The 15,600-nt window shown below is 41.2% G+C and overlaps 1 protein-coding gene and 1 long non-coding RNA gene across 2 annotated transcripts in view; one reads left to right on the top strand and one right to left on the bottom strand.

Annotated features, from left to right (window-relative positions):
- Nucleotides 1-15,600, bottom strand: part of GPC4 (glypican 4) — a 141,100-nt gene that overhangs the window by 58,276 nt on the left and 67,224 nt on the right. The gene's annotated exons all lie outside the window — the stretch shown is intronic.
- Nucleotides 8,318-15,600, top strand: part of LOC141502221 (uncharacterized) — a 49,367-nt gene continuing 42,084 nt past the window's right edge. Inside the window, exon 1 of the long non-coding RNA XR_012472452.1 lies at nucleotides 8,318-8,422. This is a non-coding gene — a long non-coding RNA (uncharacterized LOC141502221). The remainder of the gene's footprint in view (nucleotides 8,423-15,600) is intronic.

Consider the following 15,600-nt stretch of genomic DNA (forward strand, 5'->3'; position numbering starts at 1 on the left):
GAGAGAGAGAGAGAGAGAGAGAGAGAGAGAAGGAAAAGAGTCCCTTGGATTGGAAGGACCCTTTGGGTACCACAAGTCTCTTTCAATTGTAATTAAGAAAGGACCCAGAGAAGGTTTTCTGATCTCGCTGCTGGAGGACCTAAACTTTGAAATCACAGCAATTGTAAATGGACAGTTGTATTATTGGTTGTAGCATATTGCCAATGATGAGGTATACATCAGGAATTAATGTGGATGATACCAAACAGGAAATGTATGATCAGAAAAGAAAGTGAGATGGTTGGCCAACCAGAGCAAGTTGGCAGATGGACAGCCTGAGTGCTGTGATGGTGGTACCCATGTAATATTTTTTACAAGGTCTCAAGCTATATTGTTTTAGCTCCTCCATGAGGCATTTACAGGAGAACATAAATGAGAATTGCACCAGATGACAAAAGGTTTGGCTGGAGAGCAATCAACCCCATTGGAGAGAGTGCCCACACATGGATGAGATCCTGGCTCCATTGAGATATTAAAGCGTAAGAAGAACAATGTCTGGAAAAACTCACCAGCTGGAAGGGTCAAAACCTATGTGGTTTTTCAGAGGTCTTCCCAATTGTGAAAGACCCAGGGTTGGAGCTAGACATCTCCTTGGCCAGCCCTAGGCCGGCCTCCTAGACTAGAAAAAGAGGAGGGGGCCTTTTTTTCCTTTGAATACGGACATCAGGGGTCATCAATGGGCACTCATTCCATCCAAGTGATTGTGGGAAAGCTGAAGGCTTTGTGACAGCTGCTAGCCACATTGTCAAAGAAATGGGACTACAAGGAAGAAAACCTGGTGGGGGGGGTGCATCTGCCAATGGCAGGGGAGCTTCAATAAAAAAAAATACTTTTTAAACTAAAAGCTTTATTTCTTACAATATCTTCTTATCCACAATAGGTAAAATTAAGGACAAAAAAGAAAAAGTAAGGGGGGGGGGACAAAAAGGGAAGAGAGAAGTAAAGGAAGAAGGAAGGAAGGAAAGGAAAGAGGAAAGAAAAACAGAAAGTTGGACTTGAATCGGAAGCCCACGATTCAAACCCTAGCTTGGACACTCATTAATTAGCAAGATGAATGTGGATAAGTCATTTCCCCTCTGGGCTTCAATTTCTACCTTTGTAAAACAAGATTAATAGTAGCTATAACTATCCACCAGGGATATTATAAGAAACTTGCTTTTTCAAACCTGAAGCACTAGAGACTGGGATGAATTATATAAAATGTAACAAGAGGTAAAAGTCTTCCCCACACCCTTAACCCTTTAACAAGGGTATAGGCAGAACCAAAAGAATTAACAAGCAAGCAAACAAGATGCTTTTTGTTCTATGTCCCCAATCAGATGAGTCCAAAATCCCCCCACCTCTAGCCTCATTTTCTTTCTCCCCTCTCCCTATTCTTATATAGCTAGAGTATACACTTACACTTCTGTGGTCTTCCCTCTGAGACCCCTTGTTATCTGGGAAGATGCCAAATGAAGGGTTCCTCTCCCCCACCCCACCCCCAAGGCAAGCATATGCTTCTACATTTAGGTCTAGCCAAGTACTTTTTTCAACACAATACAGAGTAGGTGTTATCTCCATTTTACAAAGGAGGACATCAAGGTGACTTGTTGCCCATCATTATCCAGCCAGTGAGTTCTCGACCTGGAACCTGACCCAGACCTCCTGAGCCCAAGTCTGGGGCTCTTCCTCCAGGACTGGACTGCCTCCCCACTAATAATGGCACTCATTGAATTGGCCATGCCCCACTGCCCACGCCGCCTCTCCAAAGACAAGCCTCACACCAGATGGCTCGCCATTCATGAATCAGTCCTCTGTCTGGGCAATAGGGGGAAAAAGCTGCTTCCCTTGTTACATTTTCTTCAATACCAGTCTTCTCCCTCCCAGCCTTTCCCTTCATCCATTCCAAATGAGGCCAACTGCTTATTCATTCCTCCCCCTCAGTGACAAGCACCTGAAATAATAATTGGAATACAATCCGAGATAGATCAATAGCTCAATCCACCTGGCCAAACCTTGGCTGTTTTCTAAAGAACCTTTTGGTCCTTGATTCTCAGGACCAAGATTTGTCCTAATCCTGAACTCACCAGCCCCGGTGGTCATGGCAAATTCAGTCACCCACTATGCACACCAGTTGGTCTTCATCACATTCCAGAATTGGAAAGGACCTCAATCTTTGTGTTTAGTTTATTTATCCTCTTTACATCCTGATAAATATGCCTATTGCCTCCCTCATTCGAAAATAATCTCCTTGAAGTCTTTCATTCATTAAGATTCATAGCACAGATTCATAGAACAGATACAGTACAGGTATAATATATGCTTACTTGCTTGGTAATTCAGTTCAACCGTCTATGCTTGTGGGGATTCAGAGGATGACAGACGCTGAACCAGGGCAATGAGACAAAAATGAAATGGGGGCCATAGCACCAACCTCAGCAGAAATCACAGGTTCCGAGGAAATACAAAAGTTGAGGAAGCAACCAAAAAAACCAGATAGTGAGAGGATAGGGAAAGGAAGCAAGAAGTGGGTTCCCATAAAGTCAGAGAATCTCGAGACAAAGTCAAAATATTGTAGGGGCATTTTAGGTCAGAGGGCTCAGGAAGAGTATGGTGAATTTACAAAGATTACTCAACTAAAGTGTTTGGTTTCTTTGGGGGAAAGGCATGGCACCATAACTTGAAAGAGATTAAAGATCAAATGGAAGTTCTCATCTATGACAAAATATTCATAACTATGTTTCTTGGGGTAGCAAAGAATAAGAAACAAAGTGGGTGCCCAATGGTTTGGAAAAAGTTCAACAGACTGTGCCGGGTGAGTTATACATTTTATTTTGGTACCATGAGAGATGAGGTATGAGAAATTCAGAGAAACTTAGTTAGACATAAATGAACTGATGCAAAGTTAAGGAAACTGACATAATGACTACAATAATGTCACTGAAATGAATGCTAAAACAAAGGAAAAGTCCGTGTAATTCTAATGTCCATCTCAGCTTTTGATGGGGGGGGGGGGAAATCTATGTTCCACTTTTCTTTCCTTGGGGAGATTTCAGTCATAGATTTAGAGCTGGAAAGAACATGAAAAGTCCTCCTTATATCTTTATCCCATGATATCATTGGTCCTTTTCGACAATGAAGGATGAACAACAGGTGGGCATATTGGGGTACAGAATGGGAAAATGTCATCAGACTCTGCCTTGGTTGCTTCCTTGAAAAGGAAGGCTAAAGGATGCATATTTAAAAATAGGTATGTGATATAAAAACAAAGGCATCAATAATGTTGCTACCATCTACACAGGTCTGAACCTCACAAGAACTCTTTGAGATAAATGCTGTTATTACTCCCATTTTGTAGATGGAGGTAAGGTGACTTGCCAGGGTCACACAGCTAGTAGATGTCTGAGGCAGAATTTGAAATTTAGTCTTTCTGACTCCAAATCCACAACCATCTCTTAGATCTAAGATGGCAGATACAAAAGACTACTGTGGAGTACTAGTAATGATTCCGGGCAGGCTCACCACTGTTGATCAGAGACAAAGTTCAAAAATGAAGGTGAATCACATCATAAGGATTAGAAAAACCACAGGTAGATGTGCTAAATGAACCACTCTGGCACCAAGACTGCCCAACCTGGCTAAGCTCACAATTCCCACTAGGAGAGTCAACAGGATTTATCAAGAACTTAGTAAGTGCCTGGCACATGATATTAGGATTAGCTATTATTACCATCCTCTCTATTTCCCATGACCCAATGGACAGATAATACCACAATCATTTATGATGTTATAATAATTTACTGTAATTATGGAGAAGAGTCTTTGAACTGATATGCTTAAATTATTCAGAAAATTTTGCCATGTGTAAAAGGTCCACCTTTGTTTAGAAAATGAATCAGGAAAGGCCTGGAGGAAGAGCAATGCACTAAAGAGATACTTGGTGTCAGAGGATCTGATCTGGATTCAAATCCCAGCATGTCATTTACGAGCCATGTGATCTTGGGCAAGTCATTTAAGCAAGACTTCTTTGGTTGCCAATTTCATCTGTTGTTGTTCATCCTTTGCTGTCCAAGAGGAGCAATGGCATCAAAGGGTGAAAAATGAAGGAGTTGGACTAGAGACCTTTTCAAGTAAGTCCTTTCCAGCTCAAAATCTATTTCTATGAAAATACAAGGAAGCAATTTCAGACTAGGACCTACTATCAGAAATGAAAACGTATTTTCCTGCTTATTTTCTGTTCTCCTTGATACTGTTTTACTGTATGAAAAGTAATAGCATGTAGTCTTAGTTACAGAAGAAAAGTATTTCACAATTGGTTTTTTCCCCCTTGGAACGAGCAGGTATCTCCACCAGCTTCTGGTATTTGACTTCAGAATAACCAATGAGACTCAATTTTTAATCCTGCCTGGGAGGACAGGGACAAGAAGCCAGCCAACATTAAATGCTCATCTTATTTTCAAGGTAATACTTAGCAGGGCAATACTTATCTGCATGAATTCGTAAACCCCAACCTTTACTTAAATGTCTATCAATAGCAAGAAATAGAAGGAACAAAGAAGAACACTCTTTGTTCTCTTATCTTTCTGACTATAAACCAAGGTACTATTTAGCAAAGGTGAACATGAAAAGAGTCTTCTAGGCAAGCAGGGCAGCTTATATTTATATGCAAAGTTTTCATTCCCACACTTAGAAAAAAAGTAGAAAGTGTGGTAGAGATTTGGAATCAGGGACCCAGGTTATAATCTGACCTTGTCACTTCCTGCCTTGGTGGTAGTAAATCACTTCAAGTTGACCCACAGCTTCCCCACCTGTGAAATAAGGGGGTTCTGAGGTCTGCTTAAGGTCTATTGATCTAGATTCACAGGATTCCTACCTTACAGAGAAAAAATGATGCTCAAAAAGGGGAAACGACTTGCCCAAAGTCACACACATAGAGCTGAAGCTTAAATTTATGTCTACTGCCTTCTAGGTTCAATGGCTCTTTGTATCTCAATCCTCCCAGTCCCTGTCCCTCTGCCTCTGCCTCTGCCTCTCCCTCTCCCACCTCTCAAGCTTTTGGCTTCTTTTCCTTTTTTGCAAGGCAATGGGGTCAAGTAACTTGCCCAGGGTCACACAGCCAGGTAATTATTAAGTGTCTGAGACCAGATTTGAACTCAGGTCCTCCTGACTCCAGGGCCGATGTTCTATCCACTGTGTCACCTAGCTGTCCCTCAGGCTTTTATGAAATTCCAATTCTCATCAGTGTTAGGAGTTTGTGCACTGATGCGGCTTGAGAGTCCAAATTTGATACTGAATTCAATATCAAAGGTGTATTTAATGGAATCATCAAGGCAGTTGAAAAAAGAATTGGATTTGAGGTCAAAAGTATATGACTTTGGATGTCATTGCTGAGTGATCTCAGAACTTTAGTTTCCTTCTTCAGGACTCCCTAAGACTTATTTTCAGTGAAACCCATTGTAAATCTTAAAGCAACACAAAAATGGATGCTACTATTATTATTTGTTATTCGAATTATGGAAAAAAATGAAAATCCATTTCCAAAGTGCAATATGACTCAGGGATTGGAAAGACTGATGTAGGTTGGGCAAATCAAATATAACAAAGCCTTACAAAAGTTCTCTTTTAGCAAAAGTATGGCCGAACTAGAGATGGCAATCTGCCTTTGCCTCAAGGGACCAAATGGAGAAGATGCTAACACCATATGGGATTCTTTGGTAAGTTGGGGTAAGCTATCATCCTTAGCACAGCCTTGAGCCAATGTCCCTGAGTCCTTATTTTTACTCTGGAGCAATGTCTGACTCTCCCCTTCCCACTGAAAGTGCTTTTGGCATCACTTATCCTGTCCCTGACAATGCCTAGTAATGTCTCTACATAAAAGAAAGTTTCTCTTTTTAACAGGCAGCCCGAACAGCCAATTTCTTGTTTAATGGCCAAGCAACCTAAATTAAGTTTACTCTACTAGCCAGATCACATTGAATAACTATGCTGCAAATACAGAAGACTGGAAAAGCTGATCATACCTCAAATTGGCAGATTAGACATTAGAAGTAGTTGGGGAGGGGCGGGTTTTCTTTGAGCAATTATCATAAAAATTTTCAAAAACTAACAAATGTTGGTGGGAATATGGGAAAATAGGAAACACACTGTTGGTGGAGCCATAAACTAGTCTAATCATTCTGAGAAACAATTTGTAACTGTGCCCAAAGGGCTATAAAACTGTATATACCTTCTGGCCCAGCAATATGGCTACTAGGTCTATACCCCAAGGAGATCAAAGAAAAGGTAAAAGGACCCTAATCAACCAAATATTTAGAGCAACTCTTTTTGTGGTGGCAAAGAACTAGAAACTGAGGCAATGCTCTTCAACTAAAGAATGACTGAACAAGTTATGGCATATAAATGTTATGGAGTACTGTAATATAAAAATGGGGAGGCTAGGTGGCGCAGTAGATAGAGCACCGGCCCTGGAGTCAGGAGTACCTGAGTTCAAATCCGACCTCAGACACTTAATAATTACCTAGCTGTGTGGCCTTGGGCAAGCCACTTAACCCCATTGCCTTGCAAAAAAAACTAAGAAAATAATATAAAAATGGATGAAGGTGATGATTTCAGAAAAACCTAGGAAGACTTATATGAACTGATGCAAAGTAAAGTGAATAGAACCAGAATACAGTAACAACAATATTATAAAGATCATCAGTTGTGAAAGACTTAGTAGTTCTGATCAATATAATGATCCACCAGAATTCCAAAGAACTCATTATTTAAATTCTATCCACCTTGAGAAAGAGAGCTGATAGACTCAAGAGTACAGATCGAAGTAAGCTTCTCCCTTCGTTTTTCTTGCTTTTTTTTGGGAACATGACTATTATAGAAATATATTTTGCTTAATGTCATATATAAAGGATTTCTTGCCATCTCGGTGAATGGTGGAGGGGCTAGAGGAAGGGAGAGAATTTAGAAATTGGAACTGAAAGTGAAAATAAAATTTAAAAAGATAAAATATCTTTTAAGCCAAACCATTTCCAAAATAAGGCATGCCTGACAAGTGGTCATCTATCTAGTCTCTACCTAAAAATCCCTGTAGTCTGTTTTAAAAATGACAGATCTTATGGTTAAGGAAAAAAATTAAGCTGTCTTCTTTCTCCCATCATCAATTTTCCATTCACAACTTCAACTGAGAGTCATCTACTAGAATACCCAAAGTCAAGCTCAACATGTTAGATCTAAGAATTTTGCACCTTTGAGGGGTGAAGGTTTTTTCCTTAATCCTTTGTATTAGTCAAGAACTTTCAGTTTTGTATTTAATTTTTAAAATAAATCATCCAGCGCATGTATAAAATAACTGTCACATAGTAAGTGTTTAATAAATAGTGTGTAAAGACTCTGGGTCTCTGTATTAAGTTTGGCACTAATATAGCAAGCCACCAGGAATGGGGGGCCATCAGTTGTTTAAGGAGAGAACTGAGGCAGGTTAGGGAAAAAGAGCGAGATGAAACAGATTAACAGAGGGATCGAGTATAGGAGTGGCCACTAGACTTTCAGCCTCAGTGAAAGGAAAAAGGGAAGGAAAAAGGAAAGGAAAAGAAGAGAAGGGAAGAAAAGAGAAAGAAAAGGGGAAAAAATGATAAGCTAATAAGTAAAGGGAAACAAAGAGACCATTTCAAGCATCTTATTGGAAACCGAAGGTACTGGGTATCAGAAAAGCAAGGAATTAGGGACAGGTAGCTATAATAATGGTCATAAAGCATACATCTGTCCACTGATTTGGTCCCAGGTGATCCTCCAATAGCAGTCAGGAGGACTGAAGAAACAGCCTTATGAAGGTGATGGTAGAACTCTGAAGAGTCAACTATCTTCTTCTCTCGAAAAGGCTAGTCCCTATCAGCTGACCATATTGCCTTTTATTACATCCACTGAAAAATACAATGACATGAAGGTATTCAACAAGAATGGGCAATTCCCGGACCAAGTTACTCCCAAGATCAAGATAAAATTGTGAGAAACAATGTCCAGAATTGCTGAGCAAGGTCATAGTGTAATTTCCATGTCAGAACCTGGCATGGGGAGTATCCTGACTTTTTTCCCCCCTTTGTATGCTCTTATGGTCCTTGAGGAAGATACTTCCCTTTCCCATAATGACATTGTCCTCAGCCAGCTAATGTCCTGAGAGAAAAGAAACATGTTTTCAAGGTCATATTGAAACAAAGAGATAGTCTAAAACAAAGAGCACTTGGAAAATGTTCTGCCAATAGAAAGCAGATGACAATATCACCTACATATAAAACTCCCACAAAGCAGCAGCCTTCAGAGCTGCTCCTTGCTAAGAAGATATTGGCTGGTTTTCCTTCCATCTTGGAGACAGGGGAACTTCACCCTCTCCCCCCCGACTACAGGCTCACAGGTAGGCTCCTGCCCTCTGAATTTCTCTTGACCAGTCTATATTTCTTTGTTGGTGCTCCTCACTCAGTCTTTTTGCTTAACTAGGAGCTTCAATATAGTAAGCAAGAATGTTTTCAATGGGACCTTAGGGAAGTTATTTTTCTGGATCTCACTTGTTTTCTCTGGGGTTTCCTCTTTCCTTGCAATCTGCAACCTCCCCTGATATCCCCAACAATCTGTTATGCTCATCTCATGAGCTCTTCCCCTTTCTGTGTTATGTTATCTTCTTTCCCTGGCTATGCTGTGCCCGAGATACTATGAGTAGTAGGAAAGGTTGAATTTTCATTGGTCAGTTGCCCTACTAAGCTAAATCCCTATTCTGATTTTCAACAACTTATAACGTTATCTTTGAGCAAAGACATTTGTAGTAATTTTCATTCTGGATACTTAACATACTCACGCTTGGGTTTTTAAAGAAGGACCTAGAGACATATGTGTAGTTTCCTAGGTCCCAATTCAAGATATGAACTATTACCAAAGCTAAAAGACTCCAAATTCATCTGATTCTTGAAACAGGAATTTTTAAAAATCTGTTATAGTAGAAATACCTCTGACAATTCTGGGAGAACACGGCACGGTAGAATTTTATAAAGACAGTTACCAAATACACCTTCCATTACATAAGACAGAAATACAATTGAGAAGAAAGGGAAATCCACATAGATGAGGGGCAAAACTAACATTTCAAAGAGCACCTTGCAAGAACTCCAATGGTCAAGATGCATTTTGGATTTATTAAAAAGAAAAGGAAATTCAAAGCATCAGTGGGGCTATCAGTAGAATCACGGAACAACCACAGGTCACATTTATTGGGCTGAAAAGGCAGCGAGAAAGAGGTCTTTGCTTTTTAAGGTAATCCTTGGACCCCCAAATTCATAGTGACAGGCTCGAAGCAAGAGATCACATACGGGCAAACTGGGATGTCCTAATCAGTAAATTAAATGCAGCTCAAGCCATCAGAAGAACTATGTGGGAAGGTTGTGAAATAACTCAAGGAAGAAACTCTTTTGATCACTAGGCATTACTTATTTTTAGAAATGGCTACTCTAGAAGTTAAGGGTTGACAATATACTTCCTGATGACATCCTACATGTTAAGAGAAATGACAAGCCTTTCTCAAAACCTTAGGTCAGACATAGAATCAGATCTAGAGCTGGCAGGGACCTCAAAAGCTATAGAGACCAGTTCTCCCAGTTTTCAAAGGAGTAAATTGAGGTATAGGGAAACTAGTGACTTGCCTAAGGTCACAGAGACAGGCATTTGTCACAGTCAGGACTGGAGGCCAATGTCTGTCTCCAGAATCAGTGTGTCTTTCTACTATACCACACACCCAACAAGGCTGAGAATTGCAATGGCCACAGTAACTCATGAAGGCCCTGCACCAAGGTGGGAATCTGGAATTTTTATGTTTTGCTGCTCCTTATGCCTGAATTCAAACCCTTGTTCCAGGTCTATCATCTATTGACCACCTTCCCTAGTCTTTAAATCCCATCTCAAATGTCACCTCCTCCTTTTATGAGAAGCCTTCCATGATCCCCTTATGAATGATGATGACTACACAGAGCACTCTGTAAGCCCTTGGGTGATACATTGATCACAAAATACTGTATATCATAAATATCTGTGCATGTTTGTATCATACCCACCTCCACACTGGCTAGCTGGCTTCATGAGAGTAGGCATTGTGTCATAGCTAAGCTTTGGCCATTTCCCAGGGCCCAGTATGATATTTCACATGAGGTATCACTTTAGAAATATTGGTTGAGTGACCTCAAGGAAAGGAGGCCACATCAATGAATTCATAGATCTTTAAAAGTATATATTCTGTTAACTATGACAGCGATATGTATTCTATATACTCAAAGAGAGATTTCATGGCACTGGGTAGAGTATTAACCTCTAGAATCAGAGGGCCTGGGTTCAAATTACACCTCCAACATTTCCCTGTGACTGGCTAAGTTATTTAATCTTCTTAGGTCTCAGTTTCCTTATCTGTTTAAAAATGGAGGTGTAGACAAGGGATCCTCTGAGGTTCCTTTCTGCTCTGATTCTATGATAATTTAAAGTCCAAATTAATTACCTTTCAGAAATCTTTCCTTATAAACCACAAAGTTTGCTTAGATACAGAGCATTTCTCTCCAACAAACTCAGATTGACAAATTATTAACTTGACTATTCTTCATAGCCTTTAAACTTTTGAATAGAATTACCCCCAAGAAGGTGGTTGAATAATTTCTCCCTCAAGTTTAGATGTTCATAGATGAAAGATTCATGAGATTTATTAAGGTAAAACTCAGCTGCACAGAAGAGTCATTCCAAGTCTTAGAGGTGATACCTTCCCCAACCCTACAAAAGAGGACAAGTCTATCCTGCTGCCACACCATGCTCTCCTTCTATGGCAGAAGCAAGGAGGGCCAGCTGGCTGGACTATGTCTCACCAGGTGAAGCAATTCAGAGGCTTCTTTCAAACTCTTTAAAACAGATGCTTCCAGTCCCAAAGGTATTCTTTTGTTATTCCCCCATCACTTGGAAAAAAAGAGTTAAGTAAACATGTCAAGAATGTTTTTTGAGTTCTGAGAATGAGTTTTTAAATATATCGAGATTCCTGTTTGGGAAGGGTTACTGTGATGTCTATTCAGAGTACTTCGTTATTTCTTTCAAGAAAACCTGGGCCTGGCAAAACAAATATTTCCAAAATATCCAAGAAGAGAACAAAAATAAGATGCTGAAATAGATCCAGCTACCCGACCACATGCTGGAGAGAGGTGAGCTCCAGTCACCACCAATGTCAAAATCTTGGGGTCCTATCTTGGGAGCTTAAATGGAGGCTGACCTGAAATCAGCATAAACTCAGGCCAGATCAGGAAACTTTTTCTGGAAAATGAAAGAGGGTCATTTGTTTTCCTGTAAATCAGAATTTCAGAAAGCAAAACCACCCTTGTCTAGGCCAGAGATGAACAAGAAAGCAGGTAGAATTCTAAGTAAGAGTGAGAACCAAAACAAACCAAAAATACAGCAGTGGGAGCAAAGAGTAAATAGAGAAAAAGGGAAGAGGAGGGGACGGAGAAAACAATATGTCCTTGTTTTTCATTCTAAAAATATGATTACCCTAAACGTGGTAGGCTGCATATGTGCCTTAAGTGTAATCAATGCACATTTTTTTGACATACAATAGGACACACTAAAGAAGGTCACTGGATCATGAATCTTGATCTGAAAGGGATCTGAGAGGTCAGAGTTCAACTCCCCCATTTTGTGAATAAATGAGGAAACTGAGGCCCAAAGTGTCATAAGGTTGTAAATATCATAGGCAGATGAATCTGAATGCCAAGCCATATCCAGAGTAGGAGGAGAACTTGAATGAGAACCATTTTCCCATTCCACAGGGATACTGGGAGCACACCAGGAGTCAAGAAATATAGATCCAACATGGAAAATGGCCACTCTTGCCTGTATGACCTTGGTCAGATCACTACCCTTCTTTGGGCATTTTCCCCCCATAAATGACTAAATGACATGATATCAATTGTTTCCTCCAGTTTTAACAGGCTACAAATATCAGATGTCACACCTTACTTTCTAGGTCTAAGTTTCCCTATTAGTGCAAAAGGCAAACTGGAGAAGACGATTGAGGCAACATGATACAGAGGAAAGAGGGCAAGTTTTTTGGGAGGGGGTCACAGGATCTAAGATCCAATCAGGGTTCTGCTCCTTGCTGTTTGGGGGACCTTGGGCAAGATACCATTTCTCTGGATCTCTGATATGTTAGAAGCAGAAAGAAGTTTTAGATGATCCAAAGTATCACACTAACACCTGGCCAAGGGAATGGACAACATTTAGCACTAAGCACATTAAAGAAAACTCTCAAAGAGTTTCCACAATTGGAAGTTCATGAAACTATTCACAATGGGGACTTATATGACCAGGCTCATAAAAAAAAGACTGTCATTCATTCATTCATTCTCCCATCTGGGCCCGGACAAACCTAGGCAAACTGCGCCTGCTATGAGAAAGACCATCTATTGAAGCTGGGGTGGGGCCCTCCAGGAGGGTGCTGGGCCAAGGCCCATCTCTAAGATGCTGTAGGGCAGCCTCTTCCAAGAGGAGGAAGTCTGCACTAACTAAGCATGGGAGGTCCATACCTCAGGCTAAAGGCTCAGCTCCTGCTAATGTCTTGCCTTTTTGTTAACAAAGCAAAGATAATACCCAAGGCAGTTTCCTCTTCTGAGTGGGAGCTGGGAATGTTAGAGCAGCAAGGGCATGTGGAGGGGGGGTGAGGGAGGGTAAGGGGTGGGGAGGACATCACAAATGTTTGGGCAAGTAACTTCAAATCCTTCTGTCTGGCTCGGTTTCCCCAGACATTTCCACCTCCTCCTTCCCTCTGCTGGGGAAGAAAAGCTCTGGGAGCGGGTCTTTTGCCATCTGAGCTTTCAAATATATTCTTGCCCCATGGCCACCACTTCTTCACCTTTCCCCCATCTGCCCTGTCTTTTCCTCAGTTGCAAAAAAGCACTTGAGAGTCCATGACAGCGTTTCATTGAGCTGATTACCCTCATTTTGATATCACTATTGCCACAGTCTCTTAAGAGGACAACAGAGCAAAAAGTGTTGGTGGTCACCCACTCCAACACTCTCATTTTACAGTTAGGGATGCCGAGGACCATAGAATGGAAAGGTCATGTGATGAGACCATTTAGAACTGTCAGGGTCACAAAGAATCTAGCCACTGCAGGGGAAATCATGTGAACTGAAATCCCTTTTACAACATGACTGACAAATGGTAGTCCAGCTTTTACTTGAAGGCTGCCAAAGAGGGGAAAGTCATTAGCTCCCCAGTTAGCCCTTCCTTACACTCTGGGACAACTCTAAATCAGAAAAAAAGTCTTTCCTAACATGCAGACAAATTTTTTGTCTTTCCATTTCCCCCCCATTACTCCTAGATCTGCCCTTGGGGTCCAGCAAAACAAGCCTAGTGCCTCTTCCACAGGTCAGCCCTTCAAATTTAAGAAGACACTGATGTCCTCTTTCACCCTAGTGTTCTCTTCTCCAGCCTTCACATCCTGAGTGCTTTTCACTAATGCTCATGTGGCCTGATCTATAGGATCGTCATCATATTGGTGGTCCTTCTTCCAGATATACTCCATTCTGTTTAGAACTGTTTTTCTACAATGTGATACTCTAACTAAAAAAGATTATCCATATAGTCCAACACCCTCACTGGAATAGGGCATGAAAAAGAGAGCCTCACAAATGAAAAACAGCCTGCCTTAGACAGGGGTTTGTAACCTTTCTTATTGTCCAGGACTTTGGTGATCTGATGAAAATCTGTGGACCCTATCTCCGAATCATGGCTTTTATACATTGAAAATAACTAAGTATATAGCATTATGAAGGAATACAATTACACCAAAATCCAAGTCTTTGTCTGTCACTCTATCTCTGTGTGTGAATCTTTCTCTGTGTCTCTGTCTGTCTTTCTCTCTCTCCCCCCAAGTTCATGGACCTCAGGTTAAGAACACCCCCCAAGGTCCCACAGGCCAATAAAAAACAGAGCCAGCAATAGAAGTTAGACCTCTATACTCTCCATCTAGGGCTCTACCTACTTTCTTGGAAGTCCCTTGGTCCTCCAACAAACCCTGCATTAGCCATTCTCTAGGAATTTGCAAAAGGCCAGTCACAGAGCTAGCATACATCTGAACTTACTGGATTTCAAGTTAAGAGAATCTGAGTTTCGTTTTGTTTTGTGTTTTAGGTTTTTTTCAAGGCAAACGGGGTTAAGTGGCTTGCCCAAGGCCACACAGCTAGGTAATTATTAGTGTCTGAGACCAGATTTGAACCCAAGTACTCCTGACTCCAAGGCCGGTGCTTTACCCACTATGCCACCTAGTCGCCCCAGAATCTGAGTTTCAATCCCAATTCCACCATTTACTGCTTATGTGACCCTGGCCATGTCACTTCCCCCTCTAGGTCTTGGTTTTCCTCATCTGTAAAATCAGAAGGTTAGGCTGGATGAGCTCTTAGTTCCTTCCAGCTCCAAATTCCATCAAGATTTGCCTTGGTACTAACACAGAGCCACTGATCTTGCCCTTCCCTTCCTGCCTTCCCCCACCCCCATACTACACTCCACCCCCATGAATGTCCAAGTAAAAAACTGGGCCCAGGGAGGCTCCAAGACAGGTCCAGCATAAGGGATCAGTTCCTCCGGAGCTGAGGTTTCATCCTGTTCAGCCCACCAGGAACAGCAATGGCATTTAAACTGGGAGAGATGAGCCAAACAAAAACAAACCAAAACAGGGGGTTTTAATCCCTCCGATAAGAAAACACACTTAAATTTAGTCACGACTTCCTGTTTTGCAGCTCCTGTTTCATTGCAGAGCATCCCAAACTGCAATCCACATGTATCATTGCAAAAGGGGAATGAGGGGAGACAGATAGGAAACAAATAACAGGCATGGTGTCTTGTGGAGACCATGGACACTTGCAAGTTTGCTAAAGGAATAAATAATAGCAGCAGCAGGTGATGGTTAGAGAGTACTTGTCAATCTGCAGGAAGCTTTGTTGATATAATGGTTCTGATGCACATACCAACCCTTTGAAGGAGATGGGGTATCTTCAACATGAAGGGGGAGTAAACAGAGGCCAAAGAAGTTGAGTGACTCACCCAAGGAGACACAAGAAGCTTCCACTGAAAGCCAGGGCTTAGGATCAAAGAAGCTAGACTGGGAGAGAGGTCTTACAGCTCACTGAGTCTAGCCATGCCCCTCAATTTTACCAAGGAAGCCGGAATTTGAAGTCTAAAAAGCCATGTGAGAGTTTTTCAAAACCTTTCATGTTTTCCCAGTATGCTCCAAGACTGGTTCTGGTAGCTGCTGGCAGACAAAATCGAACAAGGTCAACAAGCTTAGTGCTTTACACATAACATATATTTAATAGATAATGGCTGAATTAAATCAAACTTAATTTTCATCATCATCAATGTCAGTTCAAGTGTGGAGAAAGGTTTTATTGTCATTATTCTTTCATTTGTTTCTCAAAATAGGCCTAAGGATGGAAATACTCTTGTTCCCATTTTCCAGAAAAGAAAACTGAGACTCAGGGGGCTATAAATGACTTGTGGAAGGTCCCACTCAGACAAGTGAG

The sequence above is a fragment of the Macrotis lagotis genome, chromosome X (assembly GCF_037893015.1).
Source record: "Macrotis lagotis isolate mMagLag1 chromosome X, bilby.v1.9.chrom.fasta, whole genome shotgun sequence".
In the NCBI taxonomy this organism is placed as follows: Eukaryota; Metazoa; Chordata; class Mammalia; order Peramelemorphia; family Peramelidae; genus Macrotis; species Macrotis lagotis.